The sequence below is a fragment of the Mytilus galloprovincialis genome, chromosome 11, assembly GCF_965363235.1.
Source record: "Mytilus galloprovincialis chromosome 11, xbMytGall1.hap1.1, whole genome shotgun sequence".
NCBI classification, from domain to species: domain Eukaryota; kingdom Metazoa; phylum Mollusca; class Bivalvia; order Mytilida; family Mytilidae; genus Mytilus; species Mytilus galloprovincialis.
This window is the reverse complement of record NC_134848.1, coordinates 75,795,004-75,813,665: the sequence shown is the minus strand read 5'-3', so window position 1 is coordinate 75,813,665 and position 18,662 is coordinate 75,795,004. Positions and strand designations below refer to the sequence as shown.

General features: G+C 30.9%; 1 protein-coding gene and 1 long non-coding RNA gene across 3 annotated transcripts in view; both read right to left on the bottom strand.

Annotated features, from left to right (window-relative positions):
* Positions 1–18,662, bottom strand: part of LOC143052814 (neurogenic locus notch homolog protein 1-like) — a 314,515-nt gene that overhangs the window by 221,081 nt on the left and 74,772 nt on the right. The window lies entirely within an intron of this gene.
* LOC143052816 (uncharacterized) lies at positions 6,816–18,508 on the bottom strand. Its single transcript, XR_012971255.1, has 5 exons — positions 18,023–18,508; positions 17,302–17,373; positions 16,579–16,650; positions 12,818–12,889; positions 6,816–7,107 (listed from the first exon to the last, which is right to left on the bottom strand). It is a non-coding gene; the product is annotated as an uncharacterized LOC143052816 (long non-coding RNA).

Below are 18,662 nucleotides of genomic sequence, written 5' to 3'. Positions count from 1 at the left end.
TCCACAAAGTAAATGTTTTAATTGAACCTTCTTGTTTTAATAATATGTGTGTGATTGGTGTACATTTTGAATATGTATATGTTCAAAGCAAATATAAAAGAAGGGATATGAAATGAATTACAATAGATTTCAGCTGAACATAATAAATCAAGAGGGCAACACATATATACCAGTAAGAAACAAGTAGCATGTTTAACCCTTCTAAAAACGTTTGAGTCTATTGAAGTTGCATCTTTATTATTTTAGAATGTTATTATGTGTGTTTCATTTATCAAAGCACATAATTTAATTAATGCATTTCGTACTTTGTTGTAATCAGTCATTTCGTACCCTAACCATTTCGTACCCCCATGTTTTACCATGGCAAAAACCATTTCGTACCTTGAACATTTCGTACATTGACCTTTTTCGTACCTCATTGAATATTATACATTTATTTCCCGTGCATGAGGGAGATATGAAGATCTGTTCACCCAAGAATTGCATATACAAAACAAAATAAACATAAAGCACTCGTGAAAAAAACACGAATTGTTCTATTACAACTTAGAAACGTGTCCCCCAGCATGTTTTTTTAAATATTTGCCGTTGCGTCTAGATGCATAGTTTTATCTAATACATGAAATTAATTGTGTCAGATTTTGTGTTAACCAGGACCATTCATCAAATTGATAGTTCACCTCATATTATTGGGTTTGCTTATTATACAAGGCTATACGCTGACCTGTATCTAATTACATCAATGCATTTTTGGAATCTACGCATTTTCCAACGATTTAATGATGTTTTAGCTTTACATAATGCGTTCTTAAAATATAAAGGTACTCACAAATATCGAAGACTTGGAAGGTTTGTAAATGAAGATGGTTCTATTGTAGCTATTTCATTGTTTTGCAGCTGTCTAAAACGAGATGGTTATGTTAGTTGAATGTGTCAGTCCTTTAAACCAAAAAAAAAAAGTGCTTAAAATTATATTGTCTGATTAATATAATGTTATAATCAAATCAATCTAGGTTATCTTATAGATTATTATGAAAACATGGAAATGATTTGTAGACGTCTCATGTATGAAGTTATATATACTAATTGTATCAGATTTTGTCAAGCCAGGACGTTTACAACGATTAAAATGATACATTAATTGAAATCCTACTAAAATAACACCGGTGTCAACGTCATGATCCTAACTGCAGTTACGATCATACCAATATGGCAGACACAAATATAGGGAAATTTTATAAGGCTGAATTTTCAACTTTAACAGCTAATTTTCAGATTTGTATTATGTCAAGAAACATCTTTATAAGCATTGCCATTGAAATATTTTTTCGGATCGGATGGAAAAGCAACAAGAGAAATGAAAATCGATATACAAAAAATCACGATGATGATCGTAACTTTTATTTATTTTTATCAATGATGATCGTAACTTTTACTTAAGATGATCGTAACTGTCTGTTCCAACGAAGCATTTTCTGATAAATAAGGACAAATAAAGCTGTCTAGTATGCGAAAAAAATGTACGTTTTCAGCTGATATTGTGATAATAATGAGGAACAATCACTGAGGGGAGGGTAACATCATATTGGTAAGTGCACATATGGTTATGACCTCGCGAGATTTCGTATTTATTTTTTATCTAGTTCAATATTAAAATGCATTGGGGGTTAACAACTTTATATTGTTTTCATATGTTTTATATGAATAAGGTATTGAACAGTTCATATTAATGACCAGTTTGCTAAAATTGGAGATTTTTTTTCATCCCCTCCCCTTACACTTTATAGGGACAAAAGTACCTTTCGAAGATCTGGTATTTTTGGGGAATTCAGACTTTATAGTTTCATTTATTAACTGATTGACGATTTTTAAAGGAGAGGTTGAAAAAATAAAGCATTAAGAAGTGTAATCATATCTGTTGAATGAAAAAAATACCCATTGAAACCGTCAATAAAGGTAGCTACTATTTGATTTTTATTTGGGAGAGGGGCTAGGATGAATAATTTTGTCCTGCATTTTTTATGTTGAAATCTCTATCCTGCGTTTTTATTTTTACTCTATTCGGTCCTGTTTTTTTCATCCTGAGTATTTTAACATAAATTGTCATCTTGCCTTGTTGTTTGGCCAATATGTTCATCCAGCTCTTTTTTACTCAAATTTCCTGTCCTGCCTTTTCGGCCAATGTGCATCCCCCCTTATCAAAATCAAATGGTAGATCCCTTATTCATATGTTTGGCTTAATACAACTTATTCGACTAACTTCAATAACACATGTTATATACCGTAGAAATGTAAGGATTTGTAGCTTGAAAAATCTTATATGAACATATATATTAACTTATTTTAACTCTTTACATAAATAGCCAACCCATGGTAAATATAGGCAACAGTAGTCCAGTGGCGTATTCAGAATTTTTAATAAAGGGATGGGGGACTGGCTACCTAAGAGTAGGCCCGCTACAGTCATTCTTCATTGATTCCATATACAATCAACCAAATTTCCCCAACAAAAAGGTGATGCGAGCACCTTGACCCTCTCTCTAAGTCCGCCTCTATAGTCTACCAATGTTTAATAGTCATAGTTTGATTAATAAAAAAACAAGGCCAGGCAACAATTTAAAACCGTTAGAAAGTCATCAAAATAATGTAACTTCATGCCTTCCTTTTCTTTATTCAGTGGAAGTTTTGGCCTGTATTCTTAAACTGTATCATGAGAATGATATTTATATCAACGTAAATGCATTTTGAATATTTACTAAATTACTCATAAGAAAATAATATTGTGGACATTTGCATATAAGTCTGCTAATCCCCTTATGTAATTTTTTTTAGAATAGCGGTTTTCACTTATTCTTTGTTTTTTTTTTAAATCACAATTTTTTTTATCGTGACTGCTAAATAGGGTGTTCATTGAGTAAAAAAAAAAGCAATCATAAATTTTGAGTTACGATCATCTTTTTATAAAAACAATTCAAAGTTACGATCATCTATAGACGAAGTTACGATCATCATCGTGATTTTTTGAATCTCAATTTTCGTTCTTCTGGTTGTTTTTCTATAACTTATGAAAAAAACATTCAATGGCAATGCTCATAAAGATTTTTCTTGATATAAAACAAATATGAAAATAAGCTGTTAAAGTGGAGAAATTAGCCTTCTAAAATATCCCTATATTTGTGTCCGCCATGTCCGATCATCACGTTGACGCCAGTGAAAATAAAGGAAGAAAAAGAAAAAAGGCTTGGCAGACCCACAAAAGTGAATGGTTCTATGGTAGATATGTCATTGTTATATAGCTGTCTGAAAAGATAAGGTTATATAAGTTGAATGAGTCCTTTAAACAAACAGATCAAAACTTAGAATTATATTGTTTTAAGAATATTATGTTACAAAAAAATCAATTTAAGTAATTGTATAGATTATGATGAGAAAGTGGATATCAGTTGTAGATGTCACACTTATGACACAGCTAATCAAATGTATTTATAGGGCAAATATAACTATAACTATATGTTATCGTATTTGATTTACTTGTTAAAGACAATTACGAACGAAAGACAAAGGGAAATAAACATCAATTAATACATGTAGACGAAACGCGCGTCTGGCTTATATATAAAATTTAGTCCAGATATCTATGATGAGTTATTTACATTAAAAATAATTACATTCGGAAACATTTTCACGAGACAATAACTAACTAACATAACGATGTTCTTAAACATCAATGCAAATGAAGTTAAACATAAATTTAACATATACATTGTAGTTCATTCTACATTAAAAAGTGTTAAATAATAGGAAGAATATAAAACAAACAACAAGTTACACAGAAAGAAAAACAGAAAAGTGGTGTTTAGGAAATATTAAACAGTCTCTGTCTCTGACTTATTGCTACATATAACATGTATACGAATAAGGCGACGATCTAAAAGAGGAGGCTCGAAATATGTCTGCTGACTAGAGACATGTGTGTGCGCTCCACCTCTGTATCTGACCTTGGACAAAATATATAGACAAAACAATCATAGACATTGGTTTGTTAATTTTTATTACTTTCTATTGACAGTATCTTGTTTCAAAAATGAGATATATATATATAACAAGAAGACATACGTGCTTTGATCAAGCAAAATACACACAGTTTAACAAAATGACCAGACACGGAACAAAGTTTACCGATGATTAGGTCGTTTTAATTTCGTTAAAAAGTCGAATCGATGTTTCAAACAAACTGTTATAATATACTGATCATAAAAGTGAACGCACTTTTAACGCACTTTTGGTAGTTAACTTCAATGTTCTCGTTTACTGTGAACATGACAGAATCATAGTGCATCATGATCAATCATTTCCCCTGTTTTTGCAAGAATTTAAAAAGATTTGAACATATTGAGTTTGTTTTTATAACATGATATTTACTGATATTTAAAGATGATAGTTCAAAATGAAATTAAGGGTTTATAATATATGATTGATATGTAGTTGGATAATACCTATAATGAAGTTTCGACTTTTTCATTGTTCAAATATTAAAATTAAAATGAAGGAGGTTGAATGCGTCCTGGATAAAACATGCGACTGACTTATCATTAAGCGTGTTAAGCTCTTCAAACTCATCTGAACAAAATCGTTAAACAAAAGTATATACACGATGTTTCAATTCCAACCTTTTAACATCGTCTACAATCGCATATATAACTTATTACGTTAGACAGAGGACGTTTTCTGTACGCATATCTTTGTTGAAAAGGTTTGTAGAAAATTTACGTACTCATTTGAAACATACATATATGACACTTGTCTGTCATCAAAACGTTTATTAACCGCTATATCAGTTAATATTATTATCTAGTTATATCCTTTGTGTTTTACCTTAATACATTGCATCTTAGGCAAAATAGTTTTCGACTTGTCGCGAAAAAAAAAGAAATCTATAGCCCCCCCCCCCCCCAAAAAAAAAATCAAATGGTTGCTGCTTTAGTAAGACAAATTAGCGGTCACTCGTAAAACCGTAAGCTATCGTGTTCGCTAGTCAATAAGTTGTATATCATAGAGAGGTTGATTCATATGTAGATCTTATCTAGAACCTTAACAAAACTATATAAGGAAGAGATCTCTGAATGGTAAATACACGTCTATTTTAGCTATTTCGAGATTATCACTACTTATCATATTTTTTCAAAGGCAAACATTTACTCTAAGGGCAATAGTTTCTTTTTAATAAATGATCAACTTACGATATCGTTCATTTTTCTATACTTGGTGTTTAATGATTCTCACTTTCTTCACAAAAGAACTATGTTGGTTAAATAGTTTTTGAAGATGAGTGACAATTTTAGTCAAATGATTTATTTGCAGACAATCTGTGCTTTCTAACTGTTAGTATACGAGGCATCCGATTTTAATGAAATCAGTTCGACCGAACTCCGAAAAGCAGACTGGTTCGAAACTAAAGCAATACTTGACTGCTGTTCAATAAGTTCGGTGTATGACAAGTAACAAATATACTTTAATGAGAAATCAAACAAACGACCAATAACCAAAAAATTAGGCAAATGCAACATTCAGTCTTATATTATAGACGGATTTATAGACATGACTATAACAAGTTGGTTTTATATTTTTAACCATCACATACAAGCTGACAACCACTAAACATTATGTATGTTTGAAAATGTCAATCTGTCCACATTTAAATAAAGGCAACAGTAGTATACCGCTGTTCAAACTCATAAATCCATGGACAAAAAACAAAAATCTCTATGAAAGCAATTATTGAAAACATAAGGGTTAATAAAACCAGTATTGAACATTTCTATATGTGTCATTATTGTTTAAAAGTAATACCAGTAACATAGTATAAATATCCCAACTTACAGTTGATACAAGTTTGTCAGATTGATAAACGTATAACTCACTAATGACCGTATCTTGTTGTTAGCCAACAATCTAAAAAAGATAAAACAAACGTACATCCCTATAACAAAATGCATGCTGTGAATATTATGATAAAAAAAAGCAACAGTAGTTTATCGATGTTGGAATCATCTAGTAAAACGACAAGTAAAAAGTAATACACACACTGAATGAATTGGCTCAACTATACACGTACAGGGAATATGTGCGTCGACTCGATACGTGTCTACTGCTTTAAAAAATGTACCTGCATCACCAATGAAAGGTTGGTCACATTAAAGAATATCAAAACGCGTTTTAAAGTAAATCGATGACCTATAACATTGAGTTGAATCGGCATCGAGACATGTATAGACGACACTGACATACACTGGTAAAAACGGTATGTATTTCAATGTTGCACTCTGTTATATCATATAGACACAGAACCCATAAACGCTTTTACATGTTTGATCATACATTCTTTTCGACATTTCTTCTTTTGAAAGTGAAGTCTTCAAATTTCAAGTTAAAGATATGTGGGTTGTGAATTATTTTGTTTTTGTTTTTATAAAATGTTCTTATGTATATTATTTAAAAAAAATTCTGGTGCACACATTTCTTACAACACATTTTGAAAACATATCTAGTTAATGTTTCAAAGTATGATTACTGACAACTTATATATGCTAACGGGAACTGACCATTTATACACATAACTGAAAAAGACTTTCTAAAACTGTAAATCAAGCTTGAAGTGAGCCTGCTTTTATAATAGTATACTGTTTTCTGTAAAAAGTTCTGTTTTCCAAATACCTAAAGCAGAATGTGTTATTGGGCAACACAGCACTCTTCAAAGTTTTGTTTTTCGTTCTTTGGTAATCACAAATTAATTCAGTTTAGTTTCTGGTTTTCTCCTTTGCAGAGTTTTTACGATTTATTTCAAAGCATTTTGAAAGCACATCCATTTAATGTTTACGAAGTTTAGGTTTGCTAATCTTTGACGGTCTTACAATAACATGTCTCTTAATGACATGTTTACACCATCAAGTGCTACGTTTTGTTTAATTTCCAATGTTTGGTTCTTTAAACAGTCTGTGGATTGAAATCAACATAAATAATACATCAGATACCCACAAATAATACAGATTAGGACGATCCATAAAAGTGAATGGTTCTATTTCATATATTTCATTGTTATACAGATGTCTGAAAAGAAGATTTCGTTTTTTTCTATATTTTGACTACATACACTGTTTATTAAAAGATGGCTTTCAAACATATCGTTGTGAGCTATATTCAACCAGTACTCATGATACTAGTGGTGTCAATAAGTTGTGGATTATCAGAATATTAAATAAGGTTGATATCTATAAAAATATGACCTTTTATCTTAATATGACAAAAAAAGGCATGTAATAACTTTTCTTTGCTTTTTTCTCAGACTTTAAAAACCAAGCCTTTCTGTAATTCTGATTCAAACTTGATATTATACTGCTGTACCCTTGATATTCTGTGTATACATTCGTTTTCACAAACATTACTTATCAACGTCCTGTTTACCGTAAACTTAAAATGGGATGTTATTGTAGGCTATTGGACGTGTTTTGGTATTTTTTGGTTTATTGTTTTATCTTAAATCAGGCAGTTTGATTTTCGTTTGAATTTTTCCAGATTTTGTCAAATACTATGCGAGCCGGTTGTAACAGCATACCTTTTTTCACGATATAGATTTTGCTCGTTGTTAAAAGCTCAACCTTGACATTTATTAAGAAATATTTACCGAATATTTAAAGCAGCATGTGTTATTGGGCAACACAGCACACTTCAAAGTTTTGTTTTCGTTCATTGGAAAGTAAAAAACAGTCAGCTAATGTTTTCGAATTATGAGTTTGCTCATCTTCGACGGTCTTACAATAACATTTCATTTTTATTGTATGTACACACCGTCAAGTTTTACGTGTTTTTGTTTTAACTTCCAATGTTTGGTTCTTTAAACAGTCTGTTTTTTAAATCAAAATAAATAATACATCAGGTACTCACAAATAATAAAGATTAGGAAGATCCACAAAAGTAAACGGTTCGATTACAGATATTTCATTGTAATGCAGATATCTGAAAAAAAATACGTTTATTATGAAATAACAACATGACACTTCAAACTGCTGCAATTCATGAATAATATCTTTCTAAATAAATAATCTAAGTATTTTTGTAAAGATAAAAAAAATATAAAATAACTTAAATAACACAGATATTAAGTTGACCTAAATGAAACCATACATCTAACATGCACAACCTAGACGACAGCACATCGTATTAAAAAAATACACACTTGCATCTATCAAAAAGCATTGTAACAGTCAGACTAAAATCCGTGGTTGTGAACTTTCCGTATTGCTTGATTTGTAGTTTATAAACATTGATGTATTAGAAAATGTTTAATTTGTGTGATGTCAATCACAACAAAAACGACTAAGTAACACGAACCCCATAAAAACTGCTGGTTATCTCAGGTGCCCCTTGGGGGTGCAGTTTCTGCTCGATGTGATAGTACAAACCCGGTAAGTCGTATTCAGTAGGTCACATAGAATATTTGCGTCCTTAATATCATGCAATGTCATGATGCAGGCATGTATTTTTGTGTAACTTCTAATAATTTCATATTCTTAAGCATTTTGTTTTTTAATCTTAAATTGACTTCAAACACTGTTTAGTAAAAGATGGCTTTCAAAAATATCATTGTGCGATATATTCGAACAGTGGTGTCAATAAGATGTGGATTCTCAAAAAAATCTAAATATCTACTAGATCGCAATCTCTGTAATTATAAAACATCACTAAGACCTTTGATTTTTCTACTCTGTACACAGTTCAATTGAAAAATCGACTGCAATTTCTCATTAAACAAAGTTGGTATATTAAAAAGGTTCTCGTATAAATAACATGTATAAGTTTCTTGTACACCGATTCTCTCAGAAAATACATTGAAGATTATAATATCAAAATGCTTGGCTTATTTAGTCGGCAATGTTTTTGTTGAATTTGAGGATCTATATTTCTACAAACAGTTGGTATTGCAAATTGTGCAACCATTCTATTCGACGTGTTTGTGTGCTCGTCCGACGCAAAATTGATTCAGAACATTATAAAAGCACCTTGCGAAGTTCATCAATTGATCTTGCATCTCATACAATTACAAGTAGGAATACTTTATGCCTTGACCTTTTTCTCAATATTGACATGGAGTAAAGACTCCCCGCAAAAATCTATGACAAACGAGATGATTTCAACTCCGTCAATACTATGAACAATATCACGAATTGGTTGATTTATACGAATTGTCTGTGTATAATTTGACCAACGACATTTTTACCACGTCTTGGGTAGTGCATTAATATCTACATGTCTGTCGTCGGTCTGCTAATTACCGAACGTGACATATTCCGTTTAATATGACCGTTTTGTAAAGAGTGAATTTGTATTGCCATCCGACTTGTCTCAACATTAACAAATAAGGCATTTTTCTTAGCATGTTAAGTATGTCCAATAAAACATTGTGATATGTCTGATCGTTTGTTATTTGAATTCTCTATTGTTGGTCTTAAAGTATGTCTTTTTTGTCAGTATAGTCGAAGTAATTTCCATGTTTTACTTTGATAAAGTAAGTTTGTGGTTTTCTGCACTATTTTTTAAAGGAAGATGTCCATTGCTGTTCTACGCTTTACACGTGCAAATATACTATTATAATATTTATTAAGCATTTCTCTGTGCTGAGTGTTTCTAAGTTTGTTTGATCTATATTCCTGTTACTAATCCTTGTCCTAGGGATACATTTTTTTAATTTTAGTATAAGCGGGAGGTCTGGCTAGCCATAGAACCAGATTCAACACACCTCTTTTCTTAGAATGTCCTCTGTCAAATCAGGAATATATCAGTTGTTATCAATAATGTATTGTTATGAATGCTGGCATTTGTTATTTTTCACTTATGTAATTACGTTGTTTCGTTGTTTTTAGGGCAATCATTTGAGTTTTTACGAACTAATAATCGAATTTTAAGAAAGTTGTGCTGTTTATCAAAATCCCTTTTAAATATTTGAAATTTGAGTTCAGTATGTGACTGTTAATACATTATAAAATCAGAATATACCATAAGGTTGATATATATGGAAAGATGCACTTATTCATGTTTGACCTTTTATCTTAATGTGACCAAAATTGTTTAGTACGATTTTAATACGACCAGATAACAAGAAAGTACAGATATCAACTGTTTGAATAACATATAAAACAACTGTGAGTTCTGAAGGTTCATTACATTCCTTAAAATAGACTACAAATTGCTACTCGCCTATAATGCATGTAATTGCTTTTCTTTGCTATTTTCTCAGACTCTTAAAAAGCAACCCTTTCTGCAACTCTGAATCAAGCTTGGTATCATCCTGCTATACCCTTGTTATACTGTGTATATATTCGTTTTCTTATATAAGACAGATTTGATTTCCGTTTGATTTTTTTGGATTTTGTGAAAGCCGATTTTAGCAGTTTACTTTTTTTCGCGATATAGATTCTGCTCGTTATCAAGCTTAACCATGACATTTATAAAGAAATATGCATATTCTTTCGAGATTTTCATCGCTTCTAAATATTTTCGATATATTATTCACAAGCAGTCCGTTAATTTAAATCAAAATAAATAATAAACTGTAAAATTCGCAAAAGTGAACGAGTCTATTGTTGATATGTTGTAGCTGAGCAAATATCTTCAAAGTCAAGATTATATATGTTGAAAATGGTCATTTTAAAACACTTTGTTTAATATAATATTACGAAACGAGTAAGCTAAACATTATCAAAGATTTATTATGAATAAACAAAACATCGAGTAAACCTCAACCTGGGTAACTCATACCTTTTAATAGTTATCTCATAAAAGAAGTAACCTTAATGCAACATTTCGTATTAAAATTGACACATTTGTCCCAACATGTTAAGCTGTAAATTAACCCAAGATTTAAATACATTATACTGAAAAAGAAAATGTCTGTCAAACCAACGAGACAGGGTAATGCAGATATCTAAAATGCAATATACTATACAGATGTCTCCGAAAGATAGCAAGTTGCTGACCATAGTATATATATAAAAAACGTAAATGTTGTCAGTGTCGAATTCACTCCGACAGTCACTATCTCATTTGTATGTTTGAAAAATGTCATTCTATATTTCATGATTTCAAAAAATGAAAATGAAAGTACATGCATGTGAAATAAAAATAGTTTAAAAAAAAATCTTTTTGTTAGACGAACATAGTAACGCACTTTAGAATACAATACGAAAAAGTGTACAAAAAACCCCAATAAATACAATTTTATAGAATTCTAAAAGATACTATATTTCCGCATCACTGACACATAACAATCTTGTTAGTATATATAATAATACCAACTAACAGTACATCATTGTTGGTATCAATCTAAATAGTTAATATAGACGCACCCATTAGTTTGCTGATTATACCTTCGGAATCTACATTAACAGTGCACCAGATTAGGTATCAATCCAATGTTAGGAAAGACGCATCGACTAATGATCGATTAGTACCCTTTGTGATTAGCAAAGCACCATTTTTTTTTTATTTACCCAGTGCTAAAACAGACGTACGGCAAGAGGCTAGAGGCATAGTAAAATCATCGGGTATTTACAGAACACATGTAATGGTGTTGACTTAGACTTAGTAAAAGAAATATATTTACTGACATGTGCTCGTTCAAAACTTTTTTTATAAATTAACCTTTATTAAGAAAGTTGAAACCTTAACTTTTGAAATGTATTGATAGGCATGAAGAAACAATAGCACCTGTATGACCAAAATGATCTCAAACTTATCGAATAAAGCTAAAATCGTAATGACAATAGACAATAGTTAATTGTAGAGTAATGAAATTAGTTAAAGAAAACGAAACAGAAAAATAAACATCGTTACTCACAGATAATACAAGTTTGTCATATTAACAAACGTATTGCTTTCTAAGGACCTTATTTTGTTGTATTGAAGGTGTCTGAAATATAAAACATGTTCGTGTAACCATTATGCATGAGAGGTCAAAAGATATTATTGATGTCAAATAATTTCACCAAAAGTTGTTTTCTGATCTGCCTCTTCAAAACACAAATGACCTTGAACTCTCTTTAAAACCGATATTACAAGATGTATATTAGACAATGACTGTCACTGTCGTTTGAATAAACCGTTTTTTTTTTAAGGATAACATAACAATAAAAACAGAACAGTTGTTGCTGATTGATAGCATATGAACATATAAATATTTCGTACCTACATATATTAATATTGAAGGATCTGATCAGAATGTTTTCGTGAACAATATCATAGATTTTCTAAGATATCTTAGATGAAATTTCAAATATCTTATTCGAAATAAAATGTTGTTTAATTCCTTTGAAATAAATATAACGGGATTATATACACAAACGGAAATAAATTTGCTTACTATAGCAGCTCAGTTGTTTGATTCTTTTTAGAAATTAGAATTCATCTCTCACAAAATTATGCGGGTATTTATTTATATACTTGTTGTTTCTGTTTCAAGTTATAACTACTACATAACAATCAGGTAAAACGTTCATCATACTTTGAGCGTAATGATTCATAAACATGAAGAAAAAAAAACAGAAACGCAAATGGGTTTGATAAATATCGTCATCAAATGAAAACGATTGTTTGCACTAAATATATTATTCATTAACTCTTCTGACGTTTTACAGCAATATAAGTTGCTCTCAAACTTATCGAATAAAGCTAAAATTGTTCTGACAATATATATATATGAGTTAATTGTAAGGTAATGCAATAACTTGAAGAAAACGAAACAGAAAACATAAACATCGTGACTCACAGATAATACAAGTTTGTCATATTTACAAACGTAGTGTTCGCTATGGACCTTATCTTGTTGTATTGAAGATCTCTGAAATATAAAACATGTCTGTGTCACTATAATACATAGCAGGATAACAGGTCAAAATAAATTATTGACATAAAATAGTTTCACCAACAGTTACCATCTGCTTTTTTTTGCAAAACATCAATGACCTTGACTTACAAAAACAGAACACTTGTTGTTAATTGATATCATATGTACATAAATAATGGTGAATACTATCTGAATAGTAGGTTTTGTTATTTTGTGTTCAACATCATAGATTTTCTGAGATATCTTTGATGAAATTTTAAATATTTAATTTTAAATAAAATGTTGTTTAATTCCTTTGAAATGAATTAAACGGAATTATGTACAAAAAAAAAATCGGAATTAAATTTGCTGACATATTCCACGTTATAAGTAGATACGTGTTTGCTTACTATAACAGCTCAGTTGTTTGATTCCATTTAGTTATGTTCATTCATCTGTCACAACAGAACGCAGGTATTTATTTATTTGTTTGTTCTGTTTAAGTAATAACCTTCACATAAAAACATATCAACAAGTGCAGGATGGGTAAGGTTGTCCTACGATAAAACACTATGTGCTGGTGATTCGGTCCTGACTGGTACTGGTAATGGTAATCATTGAAAATATGTAAACAAAGACGAAAATTATGATTTTTTTACGTTTTCTCGCATAAAAAATTGATGGAAGGAAACTGTTGAGATTATTTAATAAGTTTTCTTGTGGGTTCAGAGGCAAACAATTGAAAATGAGACTCTCTAAACTACTTCAGCAGGCGTAACACAAACTTTTAGAAAGTCTAGAACTAAAAAAAAAATAAACAAAAATGCTCCTGGAGTCCGCTATAAATACCCAAATCCACACGACAAATTATTTTGTGAAAAACTGTGCAGTTTATTCAAATTGTGCATTTTGTCAGTTTAGACGTGTCCTGATTCTGTGCTGGTGGTTCCTTTCATTGTGCTGGTGGGTCTGGATACGATACTGGTGATTTTGGGTAAAAGTTTGTCATGATTGAAACAAACGTTACAGAATCATTTCAATTTGCCTGATACTTGTATTCAATCGATCATTTCACACCTGTTTTGTTTTCTTTTGTGCATCCATTTGGCTGTTTAGTATGCGTTTCCAAATAAATAATACTTATATAACATAAAAGGGCAAACATCTCCCGTCCATATTCGAAGATATTAATCTATTTAGAATAGTTTATTTAAGATATGTAAGGCCCTTCAATTGATTGTTCTCGACATAGTATGCTATCTGAAACTGAAGTGAGTATTGTGTTCACAACAATTATTGTCATAAATGCATTAGACATTATAAAGTCCTGTGGAAGATTCTCAGAAGATTGTTTTTCTGTTCAATTTATCGTTCATAAAGTGATGAAGATTGCATAGGGGTTAAACATAGGATAAGAAGAAATTGATAGTAATGTTTGGTAAAATTAAACCTTCTTTGCAGCAAATACACAAAGTTTTCTTGTTGTCGAAAATCGTTAAATCTACAACAAAATCGCAATAATTTGTTAGAAGGAATAACCTGTTTATAATCAAATGTTCATTGACTTTGATACACTATTTGGGTCCAACCCTGACTAGCTGTCGATATGTGTTGTTATATCGCTCGTAAACTTTCACATGTCCATCTTTTTCTAATAATAGTTTACCCAATTCATACGTGACAGGATTATAACCCTAGTAACTGGTGTAACCAATCATAAATAGAACACTTTAAGTTAAAAAAAATCAACAAAACTATTTTCATCGTGTATGTCAAACTGCAAATATTTCGAATACAAGAGGTTTTTTTTAAAGTCATTATTATCTGTTTATTTCTAAAGTTCTATGCATAGTTTTTATTTCAGATGTTATGGATTCTGCATAAAATTATTTTGATCAACAATTTTAGAATTTTAAAACTCTTTCAAGCTTAACAACCTTCACGGTGACCTCCAACTTGCTTATTCGAAACAAAATCCGAAATATTATTGTCATACTTTTAGTAAACACAAAATTGTGACAAAACAAATCTGATTTTAGCTGCTGAGGAAACATAATTTTTACGCGCTGAAACGTACAAGACCGATATGTATTTGATTGAATAAAAAAAAGGATCTACAGTATCGTACACATTTGTCAGAAAAACAATATCCAGGATGCTTCGGCTAAACTGATTTTATTATCTAAACTCATCTAAGGAGTGTTCTAGAAGTGTTCTAAAAGGTTGCCGTGATCAAATTACATTTGTAGGTTGTGCTCGATTAGTTTAATTGAGATCTGGAGCTGGCATGCTGGTAACTGCTTGTAGTCTTGTAGTCCCTTGTTAATGTTATATATAATTGTCATTTTGCTTATTTTCTTAAGTTACCTATTCTGACACAGACTCGGACTTCTTTTAAATTGAGTTCTACTGTACGTATTGATGTATGTTTGCTTTCTACATTAACTATAGTTATAGAGGGCGTGTTGGGATCTAACAAAACATGTTTCACCCCGACACACTTTTGCGTCTGACCGAAGTCATGAGGCTTTTGCTTTTGTTAGTTCATTTATTTGTTATGGAGTTTAGTGTGACGTCCATTATCATTGTACTAGTATACATTTTAGGGATCATCTGAAGCCCGCCACCGGGTGCGGGATGTTCTCGCTGTGTTGAAGACTCATTAGTGGCTGTTCGCTGTTTACTACTCTTTGGTCGGATTGTAGTTTCTGAGCAATTCTCCATTTCCATTCTCGATCGCATTGAAAAAGTACTTTATTTTATACTTATGCTCTCCATCTTTATAAAATCTTTTTACATTTTGATTTTTCGGGTCATTGTTGAAGGTCGTACGGTGATGTATAGTTGTTAACACCTAATGAAGTAGGTTTCTGATGGAAATTTTTGTATTAGAAACTGCCACTCCATTGTGTTTATATATGTATTTAATACTGTACACCGCATTTTGATGGTCACGCAAAAGGATAGTAATAAATCTAGTACATATTTTTATATTTCAAAAGGAGACAAGAGTTTTTGGTTATTATTGCCTAAATCAGATTACAGTAAACTTTAAATATTGATCAGCAATAACAGCAGTTAAACAATGTTAAAATCCACTTAAATCATCAAAATAACAGTTCACAACAATGCCAATTTCAAGAAAACATATAACAGCTAATGCGTCAATAACAGGTAACAGAAAAAATATCTTCGAAACAACAGTTAACAATAGTTTGAAAATGCCCAGAAAAACCTCACCATTACAGATCTTGCATTCGGATTCAAAAATCAAATCAAAACAAAATAGAATCAATTTTGCTTTTATGAAATATCCACCAAATATATGTGTAGGTATATTTCAAATCAATAACACAAATTTTCCGCATTAATGTTTAAATATTTGACACTTTTAACTTCAGCATAAGAGCACAGAACCGTTTTTAAAATCACCAGCAAATCGTCAGGACGAATTCGTTTACAAATCTGCACGTCTTTTGTAGTATGCATTATAATCACCTGAATCTACTTCATATTAACTTTGGTTAATAATAGTCTCATTGACAATCGTACACCACATCTCTTCTTCATATGGTTTTATATAGTCTTGGTGTTATGGAAAAAAAAATGTGTCATTGAAAATGTTTCCGCACTTGTATTGTCTAACCAAACCGTCAAATAATTGAAATGAGATTACAAACTGAATATTTAATATATATACTTACATTCTATACAGTTGCTCACAGTCTGCAAATGTGATTTCAGGAATTTCAATAATCATATTGAAACTGATGTAGCTGTAATGAACATAAAATCGACAGTTAAAGAATCTTTTAGACAATAAAGTAATGTATGTCTGTTTATAAGATGTATTCAATAAAAAAATACTTAGGATTTAAGACATTCCAAAACAATGTTTCCAGAAGGAATAGAATCAATGTAACCGACTACATTTCAGCAAAGTTATAAGAACACGAATATTCAAATTTGCAGAACCTTTACTCTAATGATGGACATGAGAGTACTAGAAACTATATGTATACGTTAAACAGCTTGAATACAAAGTAATTCAACCGTAATGTTATGCATGTTGGTTCGTAGGTATTATTTTTGTCAATTTGATTTTAATCCGCCTATGGTCAAATGATGGTGAAACACTTATATACTATAAATGTTTTCTTTGGAAATTATTTGCCTACTGTGTAGGGAACTATTGTTTCTAAAATAAAACATCAGAAAATTCTAAATCTGATAATCTTAAATATACAGCGCAAACTATATGCAATTAAGACAGATGACATTGTACGTTACTTGATTATTTTGAAGTACGTCTCTTATACAAGACACACTATACGCAGATGATAAGTACGATACTTTACACACCTACTGAAAAAATGTGGTACCAATTATATATGAAATATGTCACAAATCTAATTGTATGTACATACATAGTGTGTAACTGTGGCATCTCTTTACATAATTGAACATCAATTTCTGTTATGTTGTTAGACCTGAGATCTCTAGAAAAAAATTCATCCAGTTGCAATATTATCCAAGCACAGTTTTCTTGATGTGTGTTTTGCAATTAAAAGTGACAGCTACATAAGATTTACAAATATCAGATTACTTTTCAGTTGAAAAAAAACCGTCTAATATCGTTGGTTGTGACATTATGTTTCTACTAAATGTTGCAAAAAGGAGTTCATGGCTGCTACTGGATGTGAATATTCATATTGAATATAAATATTTGTTGCATTTTCAGCCTTATTTTTTTCTATTTTGAGCACATCTTAATTGAGATCTAGAGCTCTCATTCTAGTATCAGCTAGAAATCAGTTAATTATTTATGTATCATTGTCGTTTTCCTTAGTTTCATTTGTTACCTTTTCTGACATCGGACTTCTTTTAAACTGAGTATCAAAATAACAATTTTTACTCAATCCTTCATTGGTTAGAGCTGTATTGGGTTTGAGATCTAACAAAACATGTTTAACCCACTGCATTTTTGTGCCTGTTGCAAATCAGGAGCATCTGGCGTTTGTTAGTCTTGTAATGTATGACATTGGTAAAAAGGGTTAAATGAAATGTGTAATTTAATGGAAGATTTTGTAATTGTAATTAAAAGTAATTAATTACTTTCAAAAGTAATTGACTTCATGTCTGACTTACAGATTGTACGTATCCTTTTGAAGTGTTGGAATGCGTCCTAGATATTTAGAGTGACAGTTAACGTTAGAGCCTGACGAATAATCAACACAAGAGCAAGTCGATGGACATGTTCCTTCTACTAATCCAGCACAAATGACAGCAAAACCGAAGATTAGAATAATATCCATGCTCATTACATTCATATTACATCGCTGAAAATGAAAAAAAAATCGCAACATGAACACATTTACAAAATAAGAAAACTAGTAAAGATGATGCGTAGTCCATTCACATGGGGAGTATATGAACACAAGTCTTTCATCAGCTAGTTTTCAGAGTATTTACAACGCACTCTTCTTTCAATGGAAAATTGTTGCTTTTGTCAAAAACATTTTGACAGCTTGCGTTCATGGTATTGATTATTCCCTACAAAAGAATGTTAGAGTGAAAACAATACATGCTAGTACTTGAACAAAATAATATTCTTACCTGATTGTTTGAAACTAATATACAAAGACAATGATTAAAACAGTTTAACCAACATGCCAATATATTTCTTATATACTATCCCATTATCAAACACGGACGGAGAAACAATGCATGTCTTAAGTAGTTTGGCTTTACAAATGAAACAATATCAAATTAACAACAATACCATGCA